General features: G+C 40.3%; 1 protein-coding gene across 1 annotated transcript in view; it reads left to right on the plus strand.

Moving 5' to 3' along the window:
• The first annotated feature begins 4,288 nt into the window (after nt 1-4,288).
• The window catches only part of SETD3 (SET domain containing 3), a 97,333-nt gene continuing 91,383 nt past the window's right edge, over nt 4,289-10,238 (plus strand). Inside the window, exon 1 of the mRNA XM_019518591.1 lies at nt 4,289-4,355. The gene's annotated coding sequence lies outside the window, so the exon portion shown is untranslated. The remainder of the gene's footprint in view (nt 4,356-10,238) is intronic.

Raw genomic sequence — 10,238 nt, forward strand, 5'->3', positions numbered from 1 at the left:
GCCTTAAATCTGTTCCTTGGAGACATCCCAGTTAATTGGGGTATGTGTTGTTGCTCAGGTTTGCATTATTTTTACTCTGTTGAACATAACACAATTCAAAAGAGAACTTTAAAAAATCTCTGTGATGTTAGAGAGATAACTTACTCTTAGCCATGCCCAGTCTCCACCATTCTGTAATTGTTGATATTTTGTGAAGCAAGGGCCATCAAGATACAGAGGAAATGTAATTCAGGACCTATAAAACAGAGGAAAAGGTAGTGAAACATAGCATAGTACCCTTTTCCTTGTGTTCTTTATGCTATTCACACAAAATACTGAAATATGTAATTTTATTTTGGGGCACTCTTTAAAAATTAGTATAAAGGGGATTTGATGGCTTGAGATTCTTAATGGATAAAAAGTATTTATGCCTCTAGGTTAGTAGTGACAAAAAGTTAACATCTAATGCAGGGCTGTGCAACTTGTAGCCTGCAGGCCATACAGGGTCCCTGAGGGGCTCAACTGTGGCTCCTGGTTCAGGCACTACTCCCTACATGCATGCCCCCACTGCTGCCCATGCTACCACTACCCTGCTGCTAGTCTCTGGGCTCCTGCTTCATCCTCCAGCTTTTTCTGCCTTGCCCCATGGTCCAGAGAATTGGGGGAACTAGGCTGGTGATCGGGGGAGGGCAGACACCATACAGCCGGTAGGGAGGGAGCCTGTATTGCATGTGGCCCGAAGTGGGGGATGAGGGAAGGCATTTGTCCTGCATGGGATGTGGCCTCCAGCCACTCACAAGTTGAACAGACCTGATGTAATGGACAGCCTGTGTGAAACAAGAACGTGCATCTAGATCCAATTTCTAGTAGACTGATGTACATCTCATACAACACTACCACAGTGGGCCTGAATTGTTGCTTTGTTTGGAAACTTTGTGGAAGAGCCTTTATGGGAGCAAGCAGAAGCTCTAGTTCAGTTTCTATTAAAAAAGATGTTTACTCCATGGCAGTGTAACGAAGATTGTCTTACTATGATAAACCTTAGAGCTTTTAATCCTTGGAGCCCTATCCTTGTCAGTAATAAGGAGGAAGTAGCATAGATACTACTCTTACTATTATTATGTAACTGTATTCTGACAGATATGGGTGAAATGGTTAAAAAACATACTGGTCTTTGCTGTGACACAGCTAATGCCAGTATTAATGTTACAGAAATGAATGCAGTGGGGAATTATAGGACCTGAAGTTGTCAGTGTAGGACAGTGGTTCTCAACCTTTTAGGACTCAAAGCACTGTTCATCCAACTTGAAGCACCCCTCAAAAAATAAGATACCACCTCCTACTTTTCACTCATTTTGACTACAGAAAAATGATAGAGCAATTTTTCTGTTGCAAAACCTCAGAAAAACCACAACAGGGAAGACATTTTAAAATACTATGGATTCTTATTTGAAATTTCTGGGTTTATCTTGTGAATTATGTTTGCACACCCAGCAGTACTACCATAGTGTGGCACTGTTGAACGGTGCACAGAGCATCGCAGGGTGCTGTGACACTATGGTTGAGAATCACTGGTGTAGAAGCAGGTCTGATGTCTGTGCCATACTTGCTTTGTGGCTATTATAGAGAGACTTCAGTTTCTTAGGTTATCAATATGAGATGACTTGGTTTGTGTGTCAAGTCAAAACTGTTACCTTTTTACAGTAGTTTATATTTTAGCACATGAACTTTTGGAAGCATGTGGTACATAGGGTTTTTTGTTTAAAGAGAAGCATAGATGGATGCATAGCACAGTGAACTGGGTGCTCTTGCTTTGCATAACCATTTACATAGCTCCTGATGTTTTTTCCTTGTTGGAAGGTTAGGTCTTAGCATAGTGTATTGGAGAGTTTTAAATTGAATGAGAGGGGCAGTTTTCTCTAAGATATGCATACATCCCTTTAGCATTCATTTATGTTGAAGGGGTTGCTGGTATTCTTTGGTTTGCAGGAAAAAGAGATTTGCAGTCGTCATATTTCCCCTTCCAGTACAGAACAAAAAAGCAATATATCCGCAAACAATCCTAATGTATTTTACAGCTGGGCTGATTGAAGAACAAGGAGATCATGTGACTATCTTGTGTCTCAGTCTGCAGCACAGCTGTAAGTTTGATAAAAGGAGGACCTCACTGAAAACCAGATGCTATGTCTGCTTTGAAGTTTTTTGACTAAATTACCCAAACAAAAATATTACTTAATGGTTTCATTCTTGTTGCACTTTTGTTGATAACTGTTTTTAAAAAAAAATGTAGCAAATGCATAGGCTGTGAATGGTAAACATCACATCCATTATACAGTACTTTGCAGCTGTGATACATCTTAAGTGGCAACCTGATGTGCACCATGCAGATTCTTTCCATTGAATAAATGCAGATACCGTACAGTCTACTTAAATCCTTATGGTTAAATGGGCTATAAACCACTGTTTTAGAAGCACACACACCTGTGGGCATAGCTTTTCTACTAACGCCTCATTATTAACAGCTTATTCCTTTTACAGATACATAGTTGGAGGAAAATTGATATCCACACTAGGGCCACGCTACCCTTTAAGAGTTAGTGGTGCTGGTCAGTTAGAAAAGTGCATGCCATGTAAGTCTACGTGAATTAGTACTATACACGTTATCAAGCATATTTAATATTAGCCGTTTTCCTTTGGATCTAAGGTCAAATAGTGAAAGTGAAGGGAAAACTCAGGTGTTTGCTTTTACTTTTTTAGTATGGAGATATCAAATTACATTTCCTTTAATCTTAGTGTTTGTCTTGTTTTCCATATTTTTTGGTATGAAGTGAGTTTTGGGCCCTACAAGTATACAGGTTTATGACAGACTTGTCTTCCTATCTTTAGGTAAAGATTATCACTCAATCTTTAAAATAGAGCACATTCACATGTGTGGGAACACTTCCCCTACCCCCTCATCAAAAATACTTTTTTCATGGGCATTTACCTCTTACAGGAATTAGTGTGTGTGGGCTGGCAACTGCAGTAGAGTGAGAACTGGAATACTAAATTATCTGCATTGTCCTAATATCTTATCTTCATAAAATGCATAAGAAATTTTATGCAGACTCAGGGTGCAATATTTCCATCTAGATAATCTGATACAATATTTTAAATTTAAAAAAAAAATAGCTGTGTGGAGCATTTTGAACTTGAAACATATTTTTACCTCATAAGTTTTAAAGTGTTTAGGGGAGTAGCTGTTGTGTGTGTGGACTAGGAAATTATAAAAGAAGTGTTTAGGGGCTGTGAATGGGTGGTGTCACCTCAGTTCAACTCCAGGGAGCTCAAAACTTGCTTAATAAAAAGCAAAGGCGCACGTTGATGGAAGGTGTACAGTGTATGCAGAGCTATGATCTGATCTTTTAATACATAGCAGTTTTAATTATACTTTACATGTAAACATTGTTCATATGATATACTCAGAGAATTTTTGTTAGTATCTAATAGATGTTTTCAGAAAACCACCCCCTGGGAGGGCGAGGACCAATGAGCACAACCTAGTCAACGGAAAGTTTCGCCTAGACATAAGGAAAAACGTTTTCCATACAAGTAACTAGAATCTGGAACACTTCCAGCAGAGGTGGTACAATTGCCATCCCTTTCGGTGTTCAAGGGAAAGCTGGACAAGCACCTTGTTGAGCTCGTTTGAGCCCAGTTACCTCCTGCCCATGGCAGGGGACTGGAGCTGATGATCCTAACCCTTCCAGTCCTTCTTTCTATGATTATTGTTCTGATCATTTTTAGGAGCGTGTGTTACAGTGAAACTGTTCTTACAATCTTTTTTTCCCTTAAGGTAGTTAGTTAGTAGACTAGAGTTAAATTGTAACTCTTTCAGAATTTAACTATTTGTTTGGATAACTAACTCTGTGGTTGAATTTGGTGAGAGTGGTGTGTTGCATTGTAAAAAGATACTGGAATTGCCATTACCTTAGTAATCTGTATGTAACTGAATTTCTTCTGAAGACTTTTCTAGAAATATATTTCTCCTTTGAACATACATGCTTGCATCCACAGCAACTTATTCTGTTGCATCATTGTTCTTGAAACTTGGAATTTACAGCATTTACTTGCATATGACATACCTATTTTCCCCCCCCCACCCCCACCCCGGCTGGTCCCATCAGCTCTCCACAATTGGGATGCAGGTCTTAAGTGAGGAAGGTCTTGTCTTTACCTTTCCTGGAATGGAAGCAGGAATAGAAAAAAAGTAAGCAGGCAGTGTGCTAAAATAGCTGCTGTTTCCCCTTCCACAGGGGCAGAGTTCATTGTTAACCCTCTTGGACACGCTGGTGAGGCAGTACCTTTTGCCTGAAGAGCCACTGAGTTGGCTGAGGGTGAGTGAGCTGCTGCATAAAGTATCTCGATGAGGCTTGTAGTTTGGAAGCAACACTTTTATTTGTATGAACTTGCATAAAGAACTATTTTCAATAAATAAATAATAATCTTGTTGCTGCCCTTGCAAGGGTCTGGAGCCTAGCCTTGTTGATGTCCTGCTGCATCACAATGTTCCTGCTGCCTTCTGGGATGCTGCACTTCCTGGACACTCTGTTTTCAGGAGGACTTCCTCTGTCAGTCCTTTGTTACCATGGAAAAATTTTTTTTCTACATTCTGCTTTCTGAAAACAAAATGTGTTTTATTTGGGGCATGTGGTATGTGAGAAAATATGGTAGTTAACTGAACTCTCCCAGTTTTTAAAACTATATTTAAAAAAAATGCTTTTTGTATTGGAAATAAGTTCTGAGGAAGGATAGAATGTGTTTCTTGGATGTACAAAGCTGCTCTGCGTTTTTCAGCCTTAGGGAAATAAACGTTGCCTTCTACCTGACTGTGACACTTTTTTAAATAGTTTTTTAATGGCATTTTCAGAAATCATCTGAACAAGTAAGTTCTTTAGGTACACCTTCAGGGAATAGACACAGGTGAAAAAGATCAAACTTGAAGACATAAAGGTGAATGTAGCAGGATGGGCTGTCCACTTCGGCTGTGTCCAGATGAGCACAGCCATGTGGTATGTGGTGCTGCAGACCCATCTGCAGCACCATACACCGTACATGCAGGTGTTCCCTGTGCTGCCATCTTTCAACGGGGGGGAGGGGCGTGGAGTTTGACCCCAGGGTCAGAAAAACCCATACCAAAAAACAGTGGCATATGGCAGCAGTGTGCGCTGCCCAAAACAGGAGCCTAGCCAGTCGGAACCAATTGCAGGAGCACCATGGCTACAGCCTCAGGAGACCCCCAGGATCCCAGGTAAGGCTGCTGGGGCCAGCTAGGTTGCTAGCCCCAGTCCCTCTACCCCACTGGGGTAACCTGCTACATGGCAGAGCACACGCCAGAGCATGTGTGGCATGGGTGTTCCTCAGGCACAAATGGTAGCAGCATAAGGCGTGCTGCTGCTGCTTGACCCCAGGGTAACAAACAGCTGTGTTTGTCTGGACATGGCCTTCAGGGAGTTAACAGGGTTAGGCACCAATTCCCTTCTCCATGTTTTGGCTTCTCTAAAGAAACAGGGAGAATAAGAGAGAATGGGGATCCAGGTGGTAACTGCTTACCTTGATTTTTGTTGTTTTTTTGGGGGTGGGGGGGGTCCTATTCTGGGGAGAGCTGTTTAGCTGTCTGGGAAGAGTTGGGGGGAAAAAGGAAGGAAAGAGTCAAAGGAAATGAGGCTTTGACCACAGTCTTCCTTCAGTGTGACCAAGGCTCTGGAAGAAGGGGGGGGGGCAGCCCACAAAAGAGCAATCAGTGGGTGCAGCCTTTTGAGCTCACCTCTCCAGTTGGCGCAAATTAGCAGCCACAGGAGAAATAAGGGAACAGAAGTCACCTTTCCTGATTCTGGGGCAAAGATATGGGAGGGGAAGTGCCCGAAACAAGAAGCAATATAGACTATATTGTGAACAACTGACACGTTACACAGCATATACAAGTTAGTGAATTAATCAATAAGGGTGATCTGTTCATGGAAGATGCATATTTTTGTAGGCATGCTTATAAATGTTGTGGTGGCTAAGGGTCAGTCAAGAACAGAGCTGAGCTCCATTGTGCCTAAGCACTGTACAGGCACTCTACAGTAGATGTAGGTGGGTTCTGGCCCAAAGAACTTAGTCTGATGGAAGAGATGGGGTGAGAGGTGTAACATATAAGCAAACTGAGCAATGTAATGACAGCAAATAATATGTTCCATTACTTTCTGGGGGGAAGGAAGTTATTTAGAAGGTGATGAGCTAAATTGCCTACCCTTGGATGCCTGGGAAATTTGCAGCTCTAGAAATCCAAGAGTGGGGGAGCATACAAACATTCTAGCCTGCAGCCACCCCATCTTCTGCAAGCAAACCAGGGCTGGGCTTCTCTCTTAGGGGAAATGCCTCCCAGCCCGTACTCTAGTAAGGTGAAGTGGGGCAGCGGCATCTTAACTTCTCCCGTGATCAGGAGGAGTTGAGCAACTGAGAAAAGTTCCTTGCTCTTTTCAAAAAATTCTCCACTTTGGATGAGGTAGATCTTGCCTTGGCAAGAGTTTCCCTTGCCAGAACAAAGACCTGTATTCTTGCAAGAAATCCAGCAGTGGAGAAATGCTCCCTGCACCTTCTCCAGACCAAGAATCAAAAGGAGTTGAGCAACAGCTGCCCCCTGCACTTTGCCCAGATGTGGATCCCCACCTCTGTCAGGGGAAGGCAGAGAGAGCGTTTCCCTGCCATGTGATTCCTCATGACTACAGGCATTCATTCTGGTATTAGAACCTCTTGTGCAAGTGAGATCTTCCTCATCAAAAATGGAAGATTTATCTTGTGGATCCACCAGGTTTCTGCTGTGAGAAACCATGCATATTCCTGGTGCCTGTATGCTTGCAGTTTCTAAGAGGGGAGCAGCATTTCTCCTGCTAGAAATGTAATCTGTGTCCGCAACTTAAGTCTTGATGGCTTTATTTACTTAAAATGAGCATACTAAACAGAGCTCTTTTTGCTGTGGAGTTGTTTAGTTTTAGTGATTGAGTAAGTCTCTTTAATGGCAGGGCTTGTAAGTGTAGGCTGTTTCTCTTAACACTTACATTGCCTTCTTTTTTTATGTATTTACTGGTAAACTACAGGGCATTATCTGATAATAGTGCCTTATGTTTAACTTTTTTTCTTTTATGCTTAATTACAGTTTTACTCTAGCAATACTGTAATGAACTTTGACTTAAGTGAATAAAATCTGCAGGGATACATTTTTTTCTATGAAATGACTGGAACTATGTACAGTAGTAGTTAGTTTTCCCTAAAGCATTGTCTTAAAGTCCATATTTTAGAGTCTGACAATCTAAACTTGGTGATATACTTGTATAGGACTGTAATGTTGAGACAGACAAAAAATCTATAAAACCACATAGCATTAGACCTATGAGTTGTTTAAATATGAGTTGTTTTAAATATTCTGTTCTAACAGGAAATTGCCAAACTAAGTGCTTTTGGGGTGAAATTTTTGTAGAAATCTTTTGTTCACTTCTTAAAACTATTAAGTGGAAGAGAGCTTTTTACAGTTCATTAACGGAATGCGCTTTGTGTGTTACTAGAATCAAAGTTCAAAGTCTGACAAAACAACACATCTCTTTGCCAGCAGTATTAAAGGAGGGGAAGATCTTTTAAACCTATCATATCTACTGTTTTGGATGCTTCCTTCCCCCCAGCATATCTGATAGGCTATATTTGGAAATGTAGCTGGGCTGCTTATTACCAAGCTTATTCATCTCTGGTGTCAGTGTGTCCTTTCTGCAGAATATTTCTGTAGTTCTTGGGAGATGCTGTTTTACATTGAAAGATGACCTGATACTTTAAAATCCTATATTAAGAATTATACCAATTTTTGAAAATTATGTTAGTCTGTCTTCTGCCTGTTCACAGTGGGCTGTAAAACTATAAACATTCTGTGTTGTCATCACTTTTTTCCATGTATATCTAGCTAAAGATCATAAGAATATGTTCTAAGTAGTCATAGTAGCGTGCAGGATTTGGTGCAGACGGTAAGTGTTGCTGAGCCACTCTACAGTGGTGACCACAGTGCAGTTGAGTTTGCTATCCATGTAGGAGGGGAGATAAGAAAATCTACCAGAGTAACATTTAACTTTAAAAGGGAGATCATAACAAAATGAGGAAGTTAATTAGACAGAAGTTAGGCAAAAGGGGCCCATAAGGAGGTGAACACTTGTGAGCAGTGTGAGAACTGCTTAAGAACACCATATTGCAGGTTGCATCTGCAAATCAAAAAAATATAGGAAGTGAACCAAAAGAGAGCCAGTGGTTTAGTGCCAAAGTTTGAGGCACTAAGTAGAAAAAAGGCTTCTTTCAAAATGTGGAAGTCAAATCCTAATAAGGAAAATAAGAGCGGGCAAACTTTGGCAAATCAAATGTAAAGCTGTAATAAGACAAGTTAAGAGAGAATTTGAGGAGAAACTTGCTAGAGACATAAAAAGTAACAATAAACATTTAAGTACATTAGAAGCTGAAGGCCTGCCAGGGAGTCATTTGAGCCTTTGAGGATCAAGGTCTAAAAGGAATACTTGAAGGGCCATTGCTGGGAAACAGATGAATAAAAATGCATTTAGTCTTCACTGTGTAAGTTGTTAGGGGAAATTCCTTTACCTGATCCACTCCTCAATAAGGACAAGTCTGTAGAGCTGACCAAATAGAGGCTTCATTAGATGACTCTGCAGAGGAAATTGATAAACAAAATGGTAGCAGTTCACTAGGATCTGATGGCATTCATCCTAGGACCCTGAAGTAACTCAGATTGGAAATTGCTGAACTCTTAACTGTAGTATGCAACCTATCACTAAAAACAGCCTTGATACGAGAGGACCGCAGGGTTTTCAGTGTGAATATTTGAAAAGGGATCTAGAGGGGACCCAGGGAACTACAAGCCAGTGAATCTAATGTCTACTCCTGGAAAACTGGTACAAACCATTAAAAAAAAAAAAAATTGTTCTGTATATGGATGAACGTGACTTGCTGGTGAGAGATCAGCATAGTTTTGTCAAAGTGAAATTAGTAGATTGGTGAAGCACAGAGTTCTTTGAGGATGTGAATAAGCAGGTGGATTAAAGTGATCCAGTTGACATAGTATATCTGAATTTCCAAAAAGCCTTTGACAAGGTCCCCTATCAGAGACTCTTAATGAAGGAAGGTAGTCATGGGATTACAATAAAGATCCACTTGTGGATTAGAAATTGTTTTAAGGATAGAAGACAGAGTGAATATAAAAAGTCAGTTTTCAGGATGGAAATAAGTAAACAGCAGCTTTCCCCAGGGATCTGTGTTGGCACCAGTGCTGTTTTAACATGTTCATAAATGATCTGGAAAAGCAGGGTGAGTAATGAGGTGGCCAGATTTGCAGAAGTCACAAAATTATTTGAAGTGGTAAATTATGCCAAGATGGACTGAGGAATTACAGAAAGATTTTTGAAGTGTTGAGTGAATGGGCAACTAAATGGCAGATGAAATTTAATGTAGGTAAGTGTAAAGTGATGCACATGGGCAAAAATAACCCAGGCTATACCTACACTATGACTATATATTAGCTGTTACCACGCAAGAAACAGATACAAGAATCATTGTGGACGGTTTGCTAAAATCATCAGCTCAGTTCTTAGCAGCTGTTGAAAAGGCAAATAAAATGTTAGAGATTATTAGGAAGGGAATTATAAACAAAATTGGAAGTATCATAATGCCTCTTTATAAATCTACAATGCATTCCACGCCTTTAATATTGTGCCCAGTTCTGGTCCCCACATCTCAAAAAGGATATAGAAGAACTAGACAAGGTCCAGAGAAGGGCAATAAGAATGCTTAGTGTTATGGAGGGGCTTCCGCATGAGAGACTAAAGAGGCTAGGCCTATTCAGTTTAGAACTGGCACTTGGGGAGGGATATATAAAGGGTTTACAAAATACTAAATGAGGAAGAGAAAGTAAATAGGAATGTATTATTTACTGTCTCAATATAAGAATTAGAGGTCATAAAATGAAATTAGTAGGTAGTAAGTTTAAAACTAACAGAAGAAAGTTCTTTTTCATACAGTGTGTAATTAAAGTGGAACTCATTGCCACAAGATGTTGTGGAAGCTGTCAGTTTAACCAGATTCAAAAAAAGATTGGACAAACTTTTGGAGGAAAGGTGCATCTATTGAGCAGAGGAGTTTAGGGTTACAGTCTCTAAATCAGTAATTACTAACCAGTCTATCATAATTGACTC

This window comes from Gavialis gangeticus, unplaced genomic scaffold (genome assembly GCF_001723915.1).
Source record: "Gavialis gangeticus isolate Ggan-Ray unplaced genomic scaffold, GavGan_comp1, whole genome shotgun sequence".
In the NCBI taxonomy this organism is placed as follows: domain Eukaryota; kingdom Metazoa; phylum Chordata; order Crocodylia; family Gavialidae; genus Gavialis; species Gavialis gangeticus.